Source organism: Platalea leucorodia, assembly GCF_965183815.1.
Source record: "Platalea leucorodia genome assembly, chromosome: 1".
Classification (NCBI taxonomy): Eukaryota; Metazoa; Chordata; class Aves; order Pelecaniformes; family Threskiornithidae; genus Platalea; species Platalea leucorodia.
This window is the reverse complement of record NC_138823.1, coordinates 163289554-163311328: the sequence shown is the minus strand read 5'-3', so window position 1 is coordinate 163311328 and position 21775 is coordinate 163289554. Positions and strand designations below refer to the sequence as shown.

At 51.1% G+C, this 21775-nt stretch overlaps 1 protein-coding gene across 2 annotated transcripts in view; it reads right to left on the bottom strand.

Moving 5' to 3' along the window:
* Nucleotides 1-9700, bottom strand: part of LOC309589781 (mitogen-activated protein kinase kinase kinase 3-like) — an 83276-nt gene extending 73576 nt beyond the window's left edge. For both annotated transcript variants that reach the window (XM_082310288.1, XM_082310289.1), the window contains exon 1: nt 9552-9700. The gene's annotated coding sequence lies outside the window, so the exon portion shown is untranslated. The remainder of the gene's footprint in view (nt 1-9551) is intronic.
* Nucleotides 9701-21775: the final 12075 nt, after the last annotated feature.

Genomic DNA, 21775 nt, shown 5'->3' with positions numbered 1-21775 from the left:
GTCAGTCCACATCTATTAAATTCCTGAACTCAGCTAACATTGCTGCAGTGTTTAACAAGCCTAACCCTTACTCTTTCCACCACCTGCACATTAAACCCACCGCTCCGCATCTCTCCCTATTCAAACCTTCTACACCTTCTGCCTATGGAGGATTTCCCCTCCCTTCTCTTTGCCCGCTCTCAGGTGCCTGCGAAGGGTAGCTAGACTTGGGAAAGATACTGCAGAGGCTGCGGCAACCTGGTTGCAGAGGTTGCAAAACACCTGGGGATCTCCTGCTATCAAAGTTATCACACAGCTATCGCCGCTCTGATTCTCCTCCGGTTAACGCTCATCTTGCAGCGCTTGGTTCTCAGGAATGTGAGCGCTGCTGCGTTTAGACTGAGCAGACAAAACTAGAAAGTGAATCGAGGGTCTACAAATAAATAAATATTAATTTTTTTAATTTAAAAAAAACCCACATTGACCAAACACTAAAACACCTCTCCATAATACTCCACCTTTCTGCATCCCTATAGAATCAGAGTCCTCTATTTGAGCAAACATTATCAACAAAAAAACCCAGTGCAATTATGGTTTTGTTTGCAGAATTTTCTCTGCACCTTCTTCTCCTTCCCCAGAAGGATTTGCTTTAAAAGAAAAATACCACCCATAATGTTTGTATGCCTGCTTATTTAAGAGGAAAAATACAGCATGAGGCTCTGTAATGTTATTAGTACCTTTTCTCTTTTTATAGCAAAACATGACTAAATGAGATACGCTATGAAAACTAAACAGACCTGGAAGTTACAGGTCTTTTTTTCCCCCCCTTTTTCAAATGAAGTATTTTATTAGGCAAGCTCAAAAATCCAGATCACACATACAAAGAAACGAGTTTGGAAATCCCCCTCCCTCCACCCCCACTGCTATTTGCTAAGGAAACCAGATGCCCAAACCCAGCCAAAAAATGATCTCAGCCATTCTTAAGAGAGCCTACAGTGCATTTTCATGAGTCATGGAAAGCAACAACTCGTTGCTTTGGTAATGCTAGGTAAGCAACTGGTCATCCATCCACAACCAGACTTTCAGCAGTAAGTCAAAGAGCAGACCATTTCTTGACAGATTACATCAGAGACGGCCCCAAAATAGAGCCTCGCGGCAAGTTTACCTCGCAGGAGGTTTCATAGGACATGCTGCAAAGTGTGTCCTATGAAAGCATGCAGCAAAGCGTTCAGCAGCCGGCATCCCCCATGGTCCCGATCCCTGCGTGGCAGGGGTGCTTCTCGGTGCCCCACCTCCCAGCCCGTGCTCAGAGCAGGCAGAGATGCCCGCTACGGGCAGCGAACGGAGCGGGAAGAGACAGATGGAGGCAGGGATTAGCGAGAAGGCAAGTAAGTCCCTTACCCACGCTCTTCCCACGAGCCAGGGCAGGTAGGAAACCTGTTGCCCACCAGCCCAAAAACCAACACTGGGGCAAGCAGGCTTGTAGTAAGAATTGCGGGATGCTTCATCCACCAGACCCCTTCCAACCATGGGTCCGTGGTGACTGCAGAGCGCACACACACGGGACTTGATGCACACAGGCGCGTGAAAGACCTACTTCAGCTTTCATCAGTCCCTGACCAAATTGCTTGCTCTTCTCATTTCTCAAGGGCTGCAAGCTAATAACCAGAAGGATGCCAATCTGCGGTTAAGCAGAACACCGCTGTGTCTACTGCCATCTCAAGAATCATGCAATAAAAATACATGCAATTTATCCAAGCACTGCAATGGGAAAAACGGGCTTTCAAAATATGTATTATATATATAATTTCCCTACCACCCGCTCTGGGTGAGGGAGGCTACTGCAGGGGCACCACTCAAAGCCCTCGCTGACACTCCTGAACATGACCACGAAGACGGTGGTGCTCCATGATGCAGCCTAGAACCCTTCAACCATACCTGTCCAAGGCACCCATCCGTCAAAACCCAGGGCTGAGGTTTTGGAAATCCAGCCCAAGACAGGTCAGGGAGGTGAGAGGTTCCCCCTGCAGCAAGGGCAGACCCTTTCCACCACATCCCATGTTCTTCCACAAACACCTCCCACCTTCATCACCTCTTGGCGACTCCCATAGCAAACACACACCCACCGCTGCCCGGGAAGCTCCCGCAGAGGCGAGACACCAAACTGCACCTCTCTGGCAATGCATGCTACGAAAGGCAAATCAGCTTCCCGTGTAATGATCAACCGGGTACTACAAGTCTTGCTCCATCTCATCCAAGTCCCCAGCAGCTTTGGGACTCTGTGGCAGTCCAGGACGAAAGCGCAGTGTGCCACACCACCTCCCCGGGACAGCCCAACTGCCTGCCTCAAAGGGAAGTTCTCCTGCACAGGATCTCCTGGACATAGACCAAGACTTGAACTAGCTTGTCCCCAGCTTTCCCTCCAGAGATGAAGACAGTTGCAATCTTCAGCGCCTTTTACGCTGGTCCAAGAGCCGATTGTTTGGCCTCACCTCCTATAACACAAACTGCAAACAGAAAACACATCCTCACCCCGTACAGCCCCATCCCGAAGCCGACCAGGCACGCACCAGATGTTAGTCACGCTGGAAATGCTGTAGGTGAAATTGCTGAAATATTGCGATGATTAAACATTTTCTCTCTTTTTCTTGAGTCATCAGCCAGGTAACACAGTGACACACGTCATGCAAATCTTTAACAACGCAGCGCCTCGGGGAGAGCATCGTGGAGAGCGCCAGCAAGCATCCCCACCCCAAACAAAACCAGGCAAGAGCGGGCATGGTTCCTCAAATCCTTCACGCTCAAGAGATCATTTCAGCCAAGCGAGGTGAAGCCAAGCCAGTCTTCAAACAGAGACCATCATCAGGGTACATAGAAAACAACACAGCTGTCCTTTTGTTGGAGCCACCCATGACTCAAGTCAGCATCCAGGAGCCGTTCGTATTCCCCGGGCAGCACAGCCAAAAGTGACTGTATCACAAGATGGGGAGCAAGCGGGCATCAGCCCAGGCCACCGGTGAAGCAGATCCTCCCAGCCAGCAAAGCCAGGGTGAGCCGAGGACGGGGAGTGGGAGAGAGCGTCGGGCTGTGTGGTCCCACATCCAGGCAGCCCCGATGGTCCCCTCCCAGCTTCAACACCCAGAAGGCTGCAACAGGAGACGTCAGCAGGTCTTCCCCCGGCTGCCACCATCAGAGGAGCAGCTCCTGGGAGTTAACAGGAGCCAAGTCCGATGTTTTCCAGAGAAGACCCAAGAAAGAAGCATGACAGGACTTGCCCCATCATCATTCCTCCAATTCATTGCAACCGGCTGCCCGCGGCCACCGTTCAGAAGAAATACACAGCGAGAGCACTAAAACAGCACCTTTCCCTACCCTTTTCCCTCTGGCAAAACACGGCACATCTTGGGACCAGCTTCAGTTCACCCTGGCGCTGGGTTTATCTCAGGCAGCAACAACATTCAGAGCCGGACCTTGAACCTTTCAATAAAACCGATGATGCAATAAGCTAAGCACAGCCCAATACAGCCTCTGTTTATCTCTTTTACTTGCCACCAGCACCATCCAAAGAGAAATAACTGAAATATCTTGCATATTTCTCTAATGACTTGCTACCCTGTTAGCACTGGCACCGAGGGACTAAGACCAAGGAGCAGCAAATGCATTCCACCGGTTTATTAACTGGGTGCTCAGGTTTCCCAAAAGCCGCTCTCCAAGCGGGAAGCCAGCAGAAGGATCGCAGCAGCGGGATCAGCGCTGTAGTTTTGTGCCGAAAGGCAAACAGACGGCACCAAGGCTGCAGTGTGAGCACCTAGCATCAGCAAGGAAAGCTTTCCAGCAGCTTTGCCCAGCCTGGTATCTTTACTGAAGGATGCTTCACCAGTTCAGCAAAACAAGCCCTGCCCCACAGCTCCACGCTACATCAGTGCGTTGACCAACCTCAACAGAAACAAGCCCAAATCTCTGATTTCCAAGTACCGGTTGTTCATCACTTACACACTCCCATACCGCTCTGCCCCACCGTCCCAGCCCGCACACCTCCCTCCAGCCACCCACTTCCACAGCGACCGCGTTATTTCTGCTGCGGATGCCAAGCTGAGTTATCAACCCATCAGCATCACCCAGCTATAGATAACACTATCATCAGCTGCCCTTTGCGATGACACTGCACTGAGCCAGCATGCAAAAAAGGGACAGTCCCCCCCCAGGGCACTCCCGGGTAGCGGCAGAGAGGAAGAGGTGAGAGGCTGAAAGGAAGAGGGTATTTAAAATGGGGTTTCTGTGCACGCACACACCTTTCCTTCAGTTCACCCTCACCACCAGCTGTAACAGACCTCGCCCTACACTTTCTCCCCAAGCCATTTTCCCCGACCAAGTCTTCCTTACCACAGCACTCGGGTCGGCCCACGCAGGGGATGCGCCAACCCTTTAACCCGGATCAGAGGCGAGATTTCCCCGTTCTTGAGAAACGTGCCCACCACCCTGTGTCCACCACCCTTCTGCAGGGTCCCCATGCCTCGGCACGGGGCATCACTGCCGCCACCTCGCAGAGCAAAAGGTGCAAACAGCACACTATGAAAAGATTACACCTCTGCCAGATTTTTTTAAGCTCTTATCATGGAGGGCACTGCGCTATTTGCAGTTTACAACTAGATTACGATGATCTGACCTCTGCTCAACCACAAAAACCCAAAGAGGCTGTAGTGCAAAAACACTACGCAATCCAAATAATCCACTGTCCTCATCACGATGGACTTCCACGTACAAGAGAGATCTCAACAGATACCCCAAAGTCTTCCTCCGAACCTCTGCATCAAGACCAGCAGCAACAGAACTTGTGGCACAATGCAGGGTTCATTTTTGCACGATGTTCGGGCTAACAACTGTTACGTTCAAAATTTTCAATAGTCCCTTGGGGATTTGTGGGCACTTGGAAGCCACTGTGCAAGAAACACCTTCACGTGGACAAGACAAATGCAATCGCTCCAGGACAGTCCTGGTCGTGCAGGAGCACTCAAAGCACTGCAGAGGCCACAAACACCCTTCAGCAGTGTGGGACTTAAGACATTCCTACCTCCTTCACAAAGACTTCTTACCTCACAAATTATTTTCCCAAACTCCGAATCATGCAGCTATCCATCAGGTGACGTTTTGTTATTCAGCACGCAAGCTCCTGGCCGTAGTAGGTCTGCAGAGCGCCTCTAATCCACCCACCTAGGGCTATTTTTTCAAGCAATTTGGTGTTTAATCACTACCTGAAAACTCAAGCCATCCTCCCACCCCCTCTGAGGACCTGGCCCGCACACATGCTGTTTACACAGCAGCCCACGCAGTAGCTTGGCCGGCTCCTTCCAGGATCTGGCCTGTGCCACCAGGCACGGCACGCACTACGCACTGCCGACCGGACTTTGTTCCCTGCAGCTTCTACGGCGCCAAACCCTGGCTCAGCTCCACCCTGGGTTTCATTGCTGCTGTGCCTTGTCCTCCCGGGGCTGCCCCAGATCATCTTGCAGAGTGGAGAGTATAAAATTAGGGGAGCTTTCATGGAAGTGACAATTAGTTCTGCACAAAATAGTGGCCAACCTGGGTTTTAACTCAGGAGAGCAGGGCAGGCTCCAGCCTACTACAGATTCTCATTAAATTCAGAGTCCCTTGGTCTCCACTAACATTTATATTAGAATCTTCCAGGGTAGGAAAAAGTGTTTGGGGAATGCATTCGGGAGCTGAATCCCCCTCTTTTAGGGGGTTACAGGTACACCTTTCACCCTGACTTCTAAAAGTCTCAGGAAGTCCAGGTCAAACCCTCTGGGTAGCCTTCCCAGATGTCCCAAGTGCTCTGGGAATGGAAGCTGGCACCTGAGACCAGACACAGTGCCAATATGCAATAGCATGTCCCACCCCGGGCCACAGAGATGGGGAAGCATGGAAGAGCTGCGAGCAGCCGCAGGGGTCGACCGTGAACCCACACACCCTCGGCTTGCTGAACCCTTCCACCGCAACCGCTGCAGCACCGGGTGACCCAGTTTTGGGCCAAACTCCTCTACGGGTCCCCACCGCCGAGCCACGCTGATGTTGCATCTTCCACCATCCCAGGCTCAGCTTGGCCCCAAGCCCTGCAGCTCCAGGGAAAGCTCCTGCAGCAACAGCCCCAGCACTGAAACAAAGCAGGGAGCTGTGTACCCCCGGCCTGCAGCCCCGAAACTCTCCGCTAGCCCCAGGACAGCGTTCTTCCCTTGCTCTCCCTTCCCACATCATCAGTTTTCTGCAGGGAATAGCTTCCCAGTGGCTTTGAAGAGCATCTATTTTAAAGGGGATCTTTGCTTTTTCTTTCTTGCATCATTACAGATGAGCTAGGACAGACTGATTCAGTTGGACACCGGTGCCATTTTAGTGACTAATGGGAAGATTACTTGGCCAGACCAGATCAGAACTGCAGGCACAGACAGAAAACAAACAAAAATACCCGCATATCCGCGCTCACACGTGCTCGCCCGCGCCTTCACAGACAAAAAAGCACTGGTCTTGTCCATCTGATGCTCGCCACAGCGTTCACCACGTCGGATGAAGGCTCACGCTGCACGGGGCAAGCCCACAGAGACAGCGTGTTTCAGGCACAATCGAGATGACATTCGTCATCTCTGCATCTCATATCACACTCAGCAAAGGCAAACGCGGTCCTGACCCAGCGTGCACCGCTGCATGCGGGGATGGGGAACTGCTCCCTGGAGGGACCCGACAAAAACGCCTGGTCACCCGTTTCCCCTTGTGGGACTTAAACAGGAAAATAAATAAAGTCTGGGGACTGAGAGTGAACGCGCCAGGTTCAGGATCAGTGGGCAATTTATAGCTTTTTTAAAAAGTGTCTGAGGAAATAAAAAAAAAGTTGAATTCCATATTCCCCTTCTTATGGCTCCGTAATGCATTTTCCATCTCCCCGGTGCACAGCTGACATTCTGCACATTTCTGCGCACGCTGTACTTGGCCCGTGCTACGTGCAGAGGAGGGAGTGGAAGCGACCAGGCCCAGCAGCCTCCTGCCGCTGTCAGGCATCGGCGAGCCCCAGCCCCGTCGCCCGCAGCTCCCCTTCGCAGGAGCCGGGCTGCAAAGGGCCCGGCCGCCTCCCGAGAACGGCTGGCACGTGGGATGCGCGGCCCTCTCCTGCGCTGCATCTCAGGATCTAAGAGAGTCCAGAGATTTGTAGAGAGAGAAAACATGTTTCCTTAAACCAGATGAACTACACAGGCTGAACCATAGTTGAATATCTCTTTTTCCTTCCTTTTTTTCCCCCCTTTTCTTTCAGATGATCTCCTCAATTAGGAGAGCCAAGGTAAGCTCAGAGCCATTGCTCCCTCCTAATTCTCAGCTCTGAGGTTTGTTGCTTCTGCGTGTAGACAGGCTCATACTCTCCAAAGCCAGCCTGCGTTCACCGAGCAGGCTAATAAAAGATATCCCTTCTAACGGCAAACCCTGACTCACTTCCCTCTGGCCTCCACCAGCAGGTCTCCGACAGCAGGGCCAGGTCAACCAGTACAGAAAATCCTGCCAGCTTTCACACTGGTCCAGCTGGGGAGAGCAGGGCTGGAAGCACATCGCCTTTGTGCCGCGGCAGCACAGTCCATCCCACTGCCGGGCTGGGGAGCCAGGCACACCGTGCCATCCTCGCCGGCATCTTCCCGATGGGAAAATTCAGAAAACACATCAAGTCCAAGCTGCACGCTAACACTAGGAAGCATCACCGAGTGACAGCAACATTTCGGAAGGGATGGAGAGAGGACTGTGCTCCTCTGGCTGCCGTAATCGCCGGCTCTTCACGACACGGTTTCTCCATCCTGGGTGAAAACGCAGACTACCTCCCTTTGCGTGAACACATCTCCCCCACGGGCTCTAACAGCCTCCAAAAACAGACACGCATCGCTCACCAGCACACATTGACAGGGCAGAGCTGTGGGTTGCTGATGGAGATTTAAGACCCATGGAAAAAATTGCAGTACCAAAACCCGTTTAGAGAAGCAAGATATAAAAGAGCCTTTAAATCCACATCCCACCAGGCTGGCAGCCCGTCCAGCCTCACGTCCTCCAACAGAGGAGCTTTTACAAGCTGCGAAACCTTCCTAAACCTCCTAAGCTGTGGAGGTGCACCCCAAATCCGCAGGAGCCCTGGGAAATATTGAGCCCCCCGGTTATAACTAATGTCAAATTCGGGGCTCTGGAAAGCGTACCATCCAGTGCAGGCATTTGCAAGACAGGTAGTCACGGGCAAGCCCCCAAACGCTGCGGATCTCCCATATGCCCGAGGACTCCGGGAATGAATCCTGCACATGCCGGACTAGAAATAAATTCACGAGGTGCCACAGAAGGAAATTCCCCCGAACTGCTCACACTCACCGAAAAAAGCGAAAGAGCTTGACCCTGGCCATCCCTGGGATCGCTCAAATTCCACACCAATCCCAAGCCTCCAAATCCTAAGTGAGCCCCGGATTTTCAGTCCGTGCACCAGCAACGCGTGCAGACCCTGCACTGAACCGGGAGCGGGTCTACTTCCAAAAACCACTGGATTGCAAGACAGGAATTGAAGAGGAGGATAAAAGCAGCAGCCGAGGGGGAAACCGCTCTCCAAGCTGTGCCGGAGCCAGCGAGAGACGCGCTTGGCCGCCACGCAGGACCCGGCCAGCCCGCCGCCGCACGCCCACTCGCCCTGGCACACGGCTCCCACCTCCGCTCCTCGTCCCGCCCGGCCGCGGAGGGCTGAGGTTTGATGCTGGTAGAGCAAAAACTCCCGGAGCATCAGCCTGATTCACGGCACCGCTCCCCCACGACAGCCGCTCGCTCCATCCAGGTGGAAATCCAATTTCCCAGCTCCGCCGGCACGGCCACCCGCGCCATGCGGGTGCTGGCCTCCCTCGCCCACGGGGGTTGGTGCCCGCCGCAGAGCCTTCCTCCCCGCCGCTCGCCCCATCCTCACCGCCCGGCACCGACTCTGTACGAGGCGGACTTTGCTCGTGGCGAACTGGATGGCGAGGGCCGGCGGGCATTCCCGCAGCTCCCTGGCATGGAGACGACGCTTTCCACCGGAGCGGGACCCAGCCCCGGCTGTCTCGATAGTTTAATGGATCCCGATATTGGGACGGGCTGTATCAGGGTCTAATCCTGGCGCTCGCTGTCAGCGGTGGCAGGGACTGGCTTCCAGGCTGACTCATGGCACCGGGCAATAACCTGGGAAAAACAGTTCCCCGAGCCCGGTAACGAGGGCGAACCCCCCAAGGGGAGGCCGGTCCCCGCCGGGCTCCGCACCCAGGCACACGGCCCCCTCCCTGCTCGCCCCCCAGCCCAGCCACTCGCCCGGAGGGACAAGCTCCCACTTGCACGACTGGAAGGGGAGGAAAGAAAAAAAAAAAGCCACCGAAGCCAGACGCGGCTGCAAAACTCTCGGTCACCGCTGCGAAAAAGACAATTAAAAAAAAAAAAAAAAAAAATTTAAAAGAGCGAAACGAACCCGAGCAGCAGCGGAGCGGGTGCAGGGACCTACGGCCCGCGGAGCGCCCCGTCCCCGGGGCGGGGAGGGAGGAGAGACTCACCGGTCCGGCGGCGCGGCTACCCGCGAAGGGCCATGACCGGCGACTCTTGTCCCGACGCTTGGCTCGGTTCGGCCCGGTTCGGCCCGGCTCGGCTCGGCTCGGCCCGGCCCGGCTCGGCTCGGCTCGGCTCGGCTCGGCTCGGCTCGGCTCGGCTCGGCTCGGCTCGTCGCGGCGGCAGCAGCGGGGCGCGGGGCGGTGCACAAAAGCGGGAGGAAGCGGTGACGCGCGGCGCGGCCTCGACCAATGGGGTGGCGGGGGGGGGGGGGCGGGGGCCGGGCTGGCCCCGCCGACGCCGAGCGAGCGGGCCGAGCTGGGGGCGCCGCGCCGCGCCGCTGGGGGGCGCCCTCGTAGCGGGGGGGACCCGGAGCCCGGCCCGGCCCGCGGTGCGGCGCCGGCCCGGCGGGGAGCCGCAGCCCAGGGAAGATGGGGCGAAGGGCTTGCTCTCTGGTAACTTGGTCTGGTTTTGCCTCTTTTGGGGGGAACTGAAGCAAAAGCGAGCCATAGTTAAGGCCAAAGTGTTCCCGGGGGGTGTTCCCTGGGGTTTTAACCCGCTGTCACAGCTTGCTCTTCGGAACAGCTCCGTGGGCAGCTCCCCAGGGGAGGGAGATTTACACCCGCCTGTCCCCAGCCTCCTTTGGGTCTCCAAATCCCTTTGGACTTGGCTCTCCGTACGGGGAGAGACATCGACAGCTTTAAGGCAAAATTCACCCCTGAGAAAGGGCCAGCGCGAGTCTTGTGCCGGAAGGACAGATGGAAGCGGGACATGAGTTTTGTACCAGGTATCGCTCAGACTGGTGGGAAAGAGAAAATTCATGTAGACAATGGAAACAGTAGATAAGGATATTTTTCTGATTATTTCCCTGTTTCCCCGTTTAGTAAATGTGTTGTGGAGAGGAACAGGAACAAAGATTTTGAGGGAGGAGAGAAAAAAATGAGCAGAGTCCTAAACCCAGACCCATTCCCCTCAAGTTTTTAAGGACTTGCTGCTTCAAGAAAGTTTGAGCCGTTGCCTATGAAGGCAATAGAAACCCCAACCAGGGACCCCTCCTGAGAGATTCAGATCTCACATCCTCGTATACAATCGCGTGACCTATTAATAAAATCCATAGAAACCAATTCTGTATATACCAAATAACAGCAGATGGCTCCAGCCGAAACCGCTCCGGCTTCCCTCACTCCATAAATGATTTTACTAGGGCCAGTCGTGATCTTGATGTAATTGAATAGGCTTCACTCTTTTCTCTCTCCCTCCCCCTCCCCAGAATATTTGCGCAGCTTACGGAGAGGCATCCAGGGGGACCGAACTGTTGCTGGAAGGAACCTCTGACTCCAGCTTGCCTCATCCGTTTGGGAAGCGGCGTAAGTCTAGCCTAAGCCACCTGGCTTTGGGAAGGAGGTTGCCTTTCTCCGCACCTTCCCTCTAACTCTTACAGCTTTTAATAACATTCTGGTAACTTGGCACATTTGAAACGTTCTGGCTCCTGCCCATCGGGGGTGTATGTAATGAGTTCTTGTGCTGCAGATGCCTTTCTGAAATAAATCACATGTGTTTACCTTGGGAACCAGGCACAGGACCCCAGGACTTCAGGTTCGAGTATTACAAGGCACTAAGCGACCAGCAGCTCCTTTAAAACCTCCTGGTTTTAATGGGAATTGGTTAGGCAAGCACCAATTACTGCTGAAAACTCCTTCCAAGTGGCTTCTCTTTTCTGAATGTGTTTGATGCCCGAGGAATCCCGCATGGGGATTTCAGTTCTAGGGTGTCCCTGAACAATATGAGGATCGTCATGTGTGCAAAGCCTCTTTCCATTGCTGTCAACAGCTCTCCGCTGATGGGATTGCTAAGGATCTGCCCCCGTATTCTGCCTCCTCGGGTTGCTCTTGAAAACATTCACGAAGCCTGGCAGAAGAACGGACGGAGGTGTGTGGCTCTGCGCATAGTTTCGTGCGTTCTCCTACAAACGCCGGCTGGCAGCCTTCGCCACATTTCTGGAGAGGAGCGAAAACCTGGTAGGCAGCGCACAGTGGAGAGCACCGGTAAAACCAGTGTGTTGCAAACAGTGGTTGCAGTGGCTCCATACGGGGAAATAAAATAGATGTGGGGCTATTCCCTGTCCCTGAGGACAACAGGCATGGCATATCTTGTACCCATACAGCCAAACTCTTCCTTCTTTTCCAAAACAGCATCCAAACTGCCATTAGGAAACATTCTTTGGAGCATGCTGTCCCACGCCGTGCTGGTGCATGTGCCAGCTGGCGAGAGGAAAACCATGCCACGCGTAAAATATATAGATGTGTGCTCTGATTCTTCTTAGCTGACTGGTGTACATGTTGGGGTGGATATGAAGGGCTGTATCATCCTGATAATATCTTCAGTGAAAAGTTTGATGGAACAAGTGGGTAATAGTGAGCTATAAGAAAAGCTGATGGTTCATCCATAGACCAAGAAGTTTGCAAATCACAGCCCCGGGCTGTTCTATTTATGCTTCTCCTTTAATGACGTAAGCATTAGTATTTGCTGTGGGGAGAAAAAGGGGAAGATATTTGGCTTTTACCTAACTGCTACTATTTTGGGCTATGTTAGGGTTCCTGCAGGAAGTGAACACAAGTCCCAGAGCACCAACCCGATTCTTCTGTGACTAAGTATGCTCCATCTAACCTGAAATTCTCCCATGCCTTCTGTTTGATATAATATCCTTTCTTGCTTCCTGTCCTGAACTGCAGCAGAAAGCTGTTGTGTGCTGTGAGACGTCTGTCAGGCTTTCTCTCCCATCGAGATGGCTGCGTATCAATGGTGGGTGAAATCATTCCTATACTTAGTTTGCAAACTGTAAAGGAATAATGCCGGCTCAGTGTAAAGAAAAGAAACCAATTACTCACTCAGAAAATGTGTGCTGCTTCACAGCAGAAGGCTGGAGCTGGTAATGGACTCGAGTGGGATTTCAGCACATAGACACAAGCCTGTGATCCTGAAGCCTCTGCATGGCGGCGCCTGGGCTTGGCAGACCCACATCGGCTGCACCTCCTCCTCACGCAAGACTGATTGCAGGTCTGTGGTTTGCTGTGGAAAAGCATGTGGAAAAAGAGAGTTAGAGCTATCCTATGTCCCTCTTAGTGATTCTACCCGCAGAGAAGCCACATTTATTTTGCTTAAATGTTCCCCCATTTCCCACCTGTTCTGGCAGCGGATTTGGGCACTACCTGCTAGATAAACCTGGTCAGGACCCACAGACCACACGTGTCCTGAGGGGTTTGTGCTGTTCCCAGAACACACCTGAACGTATGCAGAGGTTTGCTGGGGACAGACGTTTGGGGACGGCACTTCATCTCTACTTCTACCCGTGCAAAGTGGTTGAGAAGGCTGAGAGTCAGGTTCAGATCCCTGTTGCTGAGGGGCCGTGTGCTTCCCGGATGCTTTTCTCTTCCTCTCCTGTTACATGAAATGTTCCCTGGCTGATACGACCATAAACTCTGCGGGGAAGATGCCAAGATCTGCTGTATGAAAGCCCTCACAACCAGGCAAGAGCAACAAGTGATCTCTCCGGCTTGATGGGTTTTGAAAACTTTCCCCTGCCGTGGCAGAAAACTGTTTCTCACAAACAGCTGGTAAGGCCTCCTGCCCACACAACAGATTAACTTCGTGGGTTAGAGCTTGGGTTTATACCCCCTCAGGCTGGGGATGAAATCCTGGGCTCCTTCCCAGGCTCCATGTCGGGGATATTTCTAGCATCCACTCCAGCGTAAAAGGTAGGTGGCAGCAGCAGCAACCATATTTTAAAAGGAAAGGGCGAGTCTTGCACTTGGAGATAAAATGCACGGGCCTCATTCGAGAGGAGAGGGTTCAGAGCATGAGGAGCTACGAGCAGAGGAGCACTCTCCATGCACCATCACCCATCGACCGCTCGGGAATACTGCAACGCCCCATCTTGGTGGGGGTAGAAGGTTGCTCTGTGAAGGGGTCAGAGCAAAGGGGTGCCCCCAGCCCTCTCTGTGGCAGCGTTTGTGTCCATCCACCTAGCCCCACGCAGCTGACAGGAGGGATTTTTCAGATCTTAAGAAACAAACGCTGAAGGCTCAGTGTGACATGCAGAGGAAGGCAGCAGCATGCAGCAGCCAGCAGTGTTGATCAACCAAAAGCCACAGATTTTAACTCGTATTTCAAATGAGCTGGGTGTGACTACACCGAGATTGAGTTGGGTGGATGAATTTTTTCTTCTGGTAGTCGTTGCATGCGCTTTCATGGGTGAATGTAACTTTCTACGCTGCGTTTGTTCCATGGCTCGCCTTCTCTGCCCAAACAGAGGGAAAAACGTCTCCAAAAAGGACAAAGTGAAAGTGAAGAGGATCTGATTTCTGGGTGGGTTGTTAAGCAAACATCATCGGAGAGCATTTCTCTGTGAACATTTTTCACGTATGCGTGGAGCTTGGAACTTGTGTCCTCCAAACGCTATTTCCAAGGTGACTCTATCGCACTGGTGAAAGGTGTGCCGCTGAAAGCCCCGGAGAGTTATACTGCCTGTCTGCAGACAGACCCCGTTTAGACTTTCTCAGGTAAAGTCAGAACTATCCCAGAATATTTATGGACTCATTTGGCACCTGACTATTGTGGAAAATAGCACAAGAAATACTGTCTTTGTGGCAGTCACAGCTGAAACTGCAAGAAAGCCAAAAATCGCAGGGGACATCCTGTGTTTCCATCCCATCTTCCCAGAAAGTTCAGACAAAATCTTGATACTTTTTCTGAAAAGAACCAAGATTCTCCATTCTGCAACTGGTTCCTCTCGAGTAGAGTCTACGGGATAAGAGAAGGACTGAAAGAGCACGGTCCAGACATGGTTTAGGTATGTGTATCCAGCCTGCCCTCTTCTTTGTCGGCACTGACCTTAGTAGGGTTTTGCTCCTTGAGAATATGACCCTATTTCTCTAATCCCTCTCCTGATTTGAAAGGTAACCAATCTACAGGGGTGTAGTTAAAGCCACCCATTATAATCACCGGATTACAGCTGCCATTTCAGTCGGTACTCTGCACTCCTTCCTGTATTCTTGAGGAAGAAGCTCCTACCAGAACCCTTCGGGCATGTTTGTACTCCTACAGCTGAAAGTGAATCATGTACAAGCAGCCATCGAGCCTGAGTTTGTTTTTATTTCTTCCCATCCACCCACGTGGAGCTGGATTTTAGGTGACAGAAATCAAGGGAAGTAGAGACTGATTTACCGCAACTGAGAGCTCTCACATTGGCCATAAACTTATCTGCACGCATCAAGTGGAAACCTACAGTTTTTCCTTTACATCTGTCACGAGGGGGAAGAAATCACCAAAACAATCAAAACCTGACTGTTTACACATGTTTTGTTTTATAAATGGACTTGTATAGAAAGTTGCAGCACTGTTGCACAGACAGCTCACATAAATCTCTTATCACAAAAGCCATATGTCCTCATTTCCTCATCTGCGGTAAAATACCAGCAGCGGCGCTTCAATAATTAGGAAGCTGGAGGTAAACCACTCAGCATCCAGCAGTCGGAAAGTGTATGTGGGTGAAGGTTACAAAACACAAAACAGAGCAGTTTGGTTTCGAGTGGTGTCGCTTGTCCATGCAGCTTTCCCTCACACGGCGTGTCGTTTGCGTGTTAACGAGCCAGTTCTTCCACGGAGGGGATACTGGAGAAATGGGAAAGGTCTGAGAGGTACCTGATCCTCCCCGTTCGGTTCTCTCTGAGCTGGCAGCCTGGTTGCTCAGCTTTGCTGGGCATTTATCCTTCCCTTGAAAAGGACTCAAAATCAGACCTCAAAATGCAGTGAACTGACCCGCTCCCATTTAAGTCCCTTTGATACGATCTCCAGACATGTAGAGGGGGCGAAGAGCATCCACGGGTGGTCCTGTGAAAAGCCTTCTCATCGGACGGATGGCACAGTGGAGGATCCCCACTTCCCATGGTTTCACCTTGGAAGAAGGGGCAGAAGGGTCCCACAGGACCGCTCAGACATTTTTTGGCTTCTCCCTTCCCAAAAGCTCAGCCGACTGTCATCTGTGGCCCTCGTTCAGCACTGGCAGGCCAAGCCAGTGTCACTCGCTAACTTTTAACTTCACCCACGTGTTCCCATAAAGCTACTCTGAGATGGATGAAAATTAACTGAGTGCGTACAATTAGCACGGCTGCCGTTATGGCATGTCAGAGTCCTTCCCATCTTTCTTTTTCTAAAAAGGAGACATTTCCTAAATTTCAGATCAGCCAGCAATGGTGAAATGCCCTTTTGCCCAGCGTGGTGTGCTTTGTGTAAGGGGTATTTATTTAATCCATCTGAAACTACATGAGAAAGGAGAGAAATATCCCGGCAGCGAGATAAGATGATTATCTTCCTGGCAAACAATAGGAACACGGTCAAAATTAAAAATAATTTGATTGCAAATAGGAAGCCTAGTAAAGCAGCAGGACTAGAGGAAACATGACTAATTTTTTTTAGCTTGTCTGAACTCACATGGCAGAGCTTTGCAACAGCCATAACTTTGAAATATAGATCTGTAGAAAACCCATGGGGGGAGGATGGCAACAATCCAACTGCAATAGTACAATAGGGGCAAGTGAATGCAGCTGGTAGATGGGATTTAAATGGCTAAATAGCAACAGACAAAAGCTATTTTAGGTATAATTTGGTGGGGACCACAGTAAATATGATTTGGGGAGGAGTGGAGAAAGTGAAGGCTTTTTTCTCAACTCTTTTTTGATTTCTGTTCGTTTGCTATTCTCCCTGGCAAGATGTGGTCAAACCATGATGCCAGTGTCGCCTGCAGGGTGAGGACCAAGCTCTGTACTGAGCCTGCGGGCCAGTGCTTCACATCCTTGGTCAGTGTTGGTTCCTCCCATCTCCAGCAAAGAACCTTACTTTCCGCAGGGGAAGGAGGAGGTGGCCACAGGACCACGATGACCTTGGGGTTTGTCTCCAAGAGAAAATTCTGATAGATGTGAAACCCCTACAAAGGCCCTTGTAAAGGCATTTCCTTCTGATAATGATTACCCAGCAAAAGTGTTTATGTGATTCCCAGAAATACTGCGTACTGAACTACTGCTTCCTTAAAACAAAACTCGGCATGCACCAACTCTGTCCAGTGGGGATGTGAAGAAGAAAATGTTGTGTAGGACAGCTGTTCCTCAGTGTCCATGGCAGGACTCTCACATCTTCCCCTGTCCCAGACGGTGCTCATATCTGCTGTAGACATGCTGTTGAGCTGGGCAGACACTGAGACTCACCCAGGCTGCAGTTCTTCTTGTCCTTGCATCACAGCCTGCATGTCAGAAATGGCCTAGTGACTGTTGATTTAACGTGGTGGACGGTAACATTTGGATCTCTGTTTTTAAATGTCTAAGATGTTTTTAAATGCCTAAGACTGTATCCTTGTATAAATGTTAGTGTCTAGAATATTCTGTGCTTTTATTAGCATCGTTAGAGATGGGTCTCTAATATGAAGGCAATCAACACTCAAAATGCCCTGTGTGATAGGGAAGTGATGTTGCATCCATTTTACAGCAGAAGAAATTCTGCTGTAGATAGAGGGTTGAAATGATCCGTTCCAAGAACATAGGGAGAAGCACGGATCAGAACACAAGAAAAACTTGATGTTCCCAGCTCTAGTTGTGACCACAAAACCACAATTTCTTTTTTTGCTTTAAAAGCCTTTCAAACTGACATTTTTAGTCAACTGAGTGTTGAAGCAAAATCATTGGTTAGCTCCATCGAAGCCATGTTGAATTACATCAGCCAAGGATGTGAGTACACTTGACTGATACCAAGCTACTTCAGTTGCAGTTATGCATGTCTGATCCTTTACCTGGGTCAATATTTTTTGTAGTATTTTGAGGGCATAATATAAGTCAGGTGAGAGTGTGTTGCAAACCCATACGACAGCCGTAAGCAGTAGCTGACACTAGATGCTAAACAGTACTTAAGCCACTTGGCAAACCTCAGACAGGTCCAGTAATTGGAGGTGGATGAGAGCTTGCAGAGGGTCATTAGGTTCCTGATGGAGGAAATACTGCTGAAAGGCAGAAGAGGAAATGACAGATTTAATGAATAGTGGTCACAAGCTGAACTACAATGAGCAACTGGTCTGTATGTTTTCCTAGAAGAACGGTCATAGCAGAACCACGGCCAGATGATCCCTGCACAGTACCTGACGGCAAGACCCCTCCAAACCAGAAGGCGTGACAAATGACACCAGGGAAAAGTCTCTTACCAGTAAGAAGAGTGGCTGTATTTATGCCAGCAGTGAACCAGCAGTGAACCGAACTCTGCACAGGGCTGTGTCCTTCTGCGTCCACCACAGAAGAGAGTGCCAGGTCTTTTGCAGTCAAGACATCAAAGCATTGTCTCTGGAGTGGGAGGCCTCGGCATTAAAGGCAGGTTGCCACTGTTACCAGTGGTTCAAAAGGCTGAAAGGTAGATCTACGTAGAGTGTCAGATATGCGTGAAAAGAAAGAGGTGTTTCATGCTGGTGGACAGGATTTAGCACGCTACTCAAATCCAAGAAAATGAGATGGTACTTGTCATAGTCAAAGAGACATTAGAGCATATGGTTGGACACAGCGGGACTGGTAACAGAATCACTACAGTGTCTCTGAGCAGTGCTGCACTATATGTTGATTGTGGAGGCTTTATGCTTTTATGAAAACAGCTAATGGTGACATGATTCACGAGTCTGTAAAGGGCTCAGAGGGAGACTCAGTAAAACATGAAGTAATGATGTCAATCTTTTCATGCATGACAAGCTAAATGCAAAGGCATCATTCTCACAGAGACTTAAAAGAAGCAACGGTTGGGAGTTGCTTCCAAAATGAGAGGGGAAATTATTCAGGCCAATTTGCTACTTTAAACACATGAAATACCATCTGAGTGAAGATGGTGGCTTGCATCATTAATGAAGTTGGGCACAGATGCTTATGACCATGGACATCAAGGGATGACACGTCAAAGACTGAAATCGGTGATGCAATGCCACAGCAATGCTGGAGGCAAACTGTCCATCGGACAAAAGCTTTATTGTCCTGGGGAAAGGCCATAAAGTGCTAGCCTTTAACGTAATCAAAACTTTTCAAAAGAATACACAGCCAATGTGTGATAGTCCCCTTCTACCTTACTGTTTGCAGTGCTGCGCAGTGCACGGGTGGACCGGCTGCTGCTGTATCTGCTGTCTTGAACACTGTTCCTGTTCAACAGGAGGCTGTCACTACTGAGGAAGACTTCTGCCTTCTCTTGCCTTAGTGCTTCATCGCAGCCTGTTTCTGTCTAGGAAAATGAAAATATTGATGTTTGTATGTTGTTGAACTTCCAACACAGCAAGCTAGCTGCAGAAAGGGAGAGGAGAGAGGAGAGGAGAGGAGAGGAGAGGAGAGGGAGAGGAGAGGAGAGGAGAGGAGAGGAGAGGAGAGGGAGAGGAGAGGAGAGGAGAGGAGAGGAGAGGAGAGGAGAGGAGAGGAGAGGAGAGAGAGGAGAGGAGAGGAGGGAGGAGAGGAGAGGAGAGGAGAGGAGAGGAGAGGAGAGGAGAGGAGGGAGAGGAGGGGAGAGGAGGGGAGAGGAGGGGAGAGGAGGGGAGAGGAGGGGAGAGGAGGGGAGAGGAGGGGAGAGGAGGAGAGGAGAGGAGAGGAGAGGAGAGGAGAGGAGAGGAGAGGAGAGGAGAGGAGAGGAGAGGAGAGGAGAGGAGAGAGGAGAGGGAGGGAGGAGAGGGGAGGAGAGGAGGGGAGAGGAGAGGAGAGGAGAGGAGAGGAGAGGAGAGGAGAGGAGAGGAGAGAGGAGAGGAGAGGAGAGGAGAGGAGAGAGAGGAGAGGAGAGGAGAGGAGAGGAGAGGAGAGGAGAGGAGAGGAGAGGAGAGGAGAGGAGAGGAGAGGAGAGGAGAGGAGAGGAGAGGAGAGGAGAGGAGAGGAGAGGAGAGGAGAGGAGAGGAGAGGGAGAGGAGAGGAGAGGAGAGGAGAGGAGAGGAGAGGAGAGGAGAGGAGAGGAGAGGAGGAGGAAGCTTGGCCCACCTCCAGTTGCTCCATCACGAAACTGTCTAACAGATTTGTTCTGCATAAGCCACAAAAGGAGAGGTTACTGCAGGAGCGATGAGGTGCAATCCTATGGCGCTGTTATCCAAGACGGGTACAACAGACATTTCTGACTGTAACACTCAACTCCGGGAATAAACAAGAGACGACAAATGGCTTTAATGAGTGAAAAAGGACACCCAAAGCAGCAAGCGGAAGAGTATCACTCAATGATTATTTACTTGGGAGTTGGGGTCTGTCCAAGACCTGGTATCCCATGAGGTTGTCTCTGAGAAACAAAGGGATCGCATGTCGCTTGTTCAATTTGCAAGAAGCAATTGCTAGATACTGTCTAGCCTGGTCCCTATGTTTCCCCTAGGTCTGGATAGTCCATGGCTATCCAATTCTTTTATCGCAGGTTCCCTGTGCAACTTGATCAAACTTCACAGACATTCCCCCATGTTCCATGAATTAAGTAACAACTTCAGGGCTCCAGGAAGGAAGCCGTTTCTTGGAGGATACGTAAAAGAACAAAAATGACGGTGGAAAGCTTGTTCCCCTCCATATTGGCGTGGAGATTGCTGGTGTTGCAGTGCCTGTTGGCAAAGCTGCTCTGCTTCCCAAAGGGAGAATGGAAAGCTGGAACACCGTCTTGGAGTAAAGAGACAGGTGTCGGTGGAAAAAAACCAAAGCTTTTGTTCTTCTTGACTGTGTTCATCTGAATGGCAAAATCCAGGCGAGGAGACTGGAGAGCCTGCAGTTCACAATGCCAGGTCTCCTCTTTTCTAATTTTGGAACAAAGTGTTCCTCACTACCGCTTTTCCTAAACACCCTCGTTACACGTATTTTCAGAGGATGATTTCACAACGTCTCACAGAAGCAGGGACTGAGCAGACGTACATGCAGAATCTAAGGGGAAACAACTGTGTAAGTAAAAAACTATCATCCTTTATTGTCAGGGTAGGCTCCAGAATGGATGCGATTAGCACTATTTTAGAAAACACTGGCTTGAGTGTGCAACAGGGTTTGTACTCTCCTACAAGAGTGCAAAGGAAATAAAACTGACCTCCAACCACGTGAGAGAAAGGGTGCAGTGTTGGGTGTAAGGAGGTCTGGGTTCTGGGCCTGAGCGAACTGTGTCCTTTATGGACCCCGGTTTTGCTGCCCGCTCTTGCTGCCTAGACTGTGACACTTGAACAGCCATGTAGGTGCAGGGCCCGTCATGGTGAGGCCGCACCTCGAGTGCTGTGTTCAGTGTTGGGCCCCTCACTACAAGAAGGACATCGAGGTGCTGGAGCGTGGCCAGAGAAGGGCAACGAAGCTGGTGAAGGGTCTGGAGCACAAGTCTGATGGGGAGCGGCTGGGGGAGCTGGGGTTGTTTAGTCTGGAGAAGAGGAGGCTGAGGGGAGACCTTATTGCTCTCTACAACTGCCTGAAAGGAGGCTGTAGCCAGGTGGGGGTCGGTCTCTTCTCCCCAGTAACAAGGGATAGGACGAGAGGAAACGGCCCCAAGCTGCGCCAGGGGAGGTTTAGGTTGGATATTAGGAAAAACTTCTTCACTGAAAGAGTTACCAAGCATTGGAACAGGCTGCCCAGGGAAGTGGTTGAGTCTCCATCCCTGGGGGTATTTAAAAGCTGGGTAGACGCAGTGCTTAGGGACATGGTTTAGTGGTGGCCTTGGCAGCGCTGGGTTAACAGTTGGACTCGATCTTAAAGCTCTTTTCCAACCTGAACGATTCTATGGTTCTATGGTTCTGTGGTGCTCTTGCCACCACTGCACTGTTGGACACCTTGCATCCTTGGTATCTATGCAAATAGAAAGCTGGCAGAGACTCACTTGCTTTTAAACCCCTTTTGTTTCCTCATAGGCATATCAAGAGTTTAAAATCCTTTCTCTTCTCTTTATCTTGCAGAGGTTTCTGTTTAGTGGAAACCAGCCTTCCTTGCCAATGGGAAATAAACCCTTTTCAGGCTGTAGGGCACCTCTCTCTTGCACACCCATTAAATAAGACCTCTTTAAGTTGCAGTGCAAGTGGGTGGCTGTCTAGCAGCCATGAGTAAGCTGCAAGAGGATGTCATTATTGCAAGACTTGGCCCAGCTTAATGTCGACCAAGACAGTGCGGGGGAGACCTGACTGCAAACAAGAGCGAAGCCATCTGCACTGTTTGTCCTTGTCCAAATGAAAGCAAACAGGGGAGATTTATAA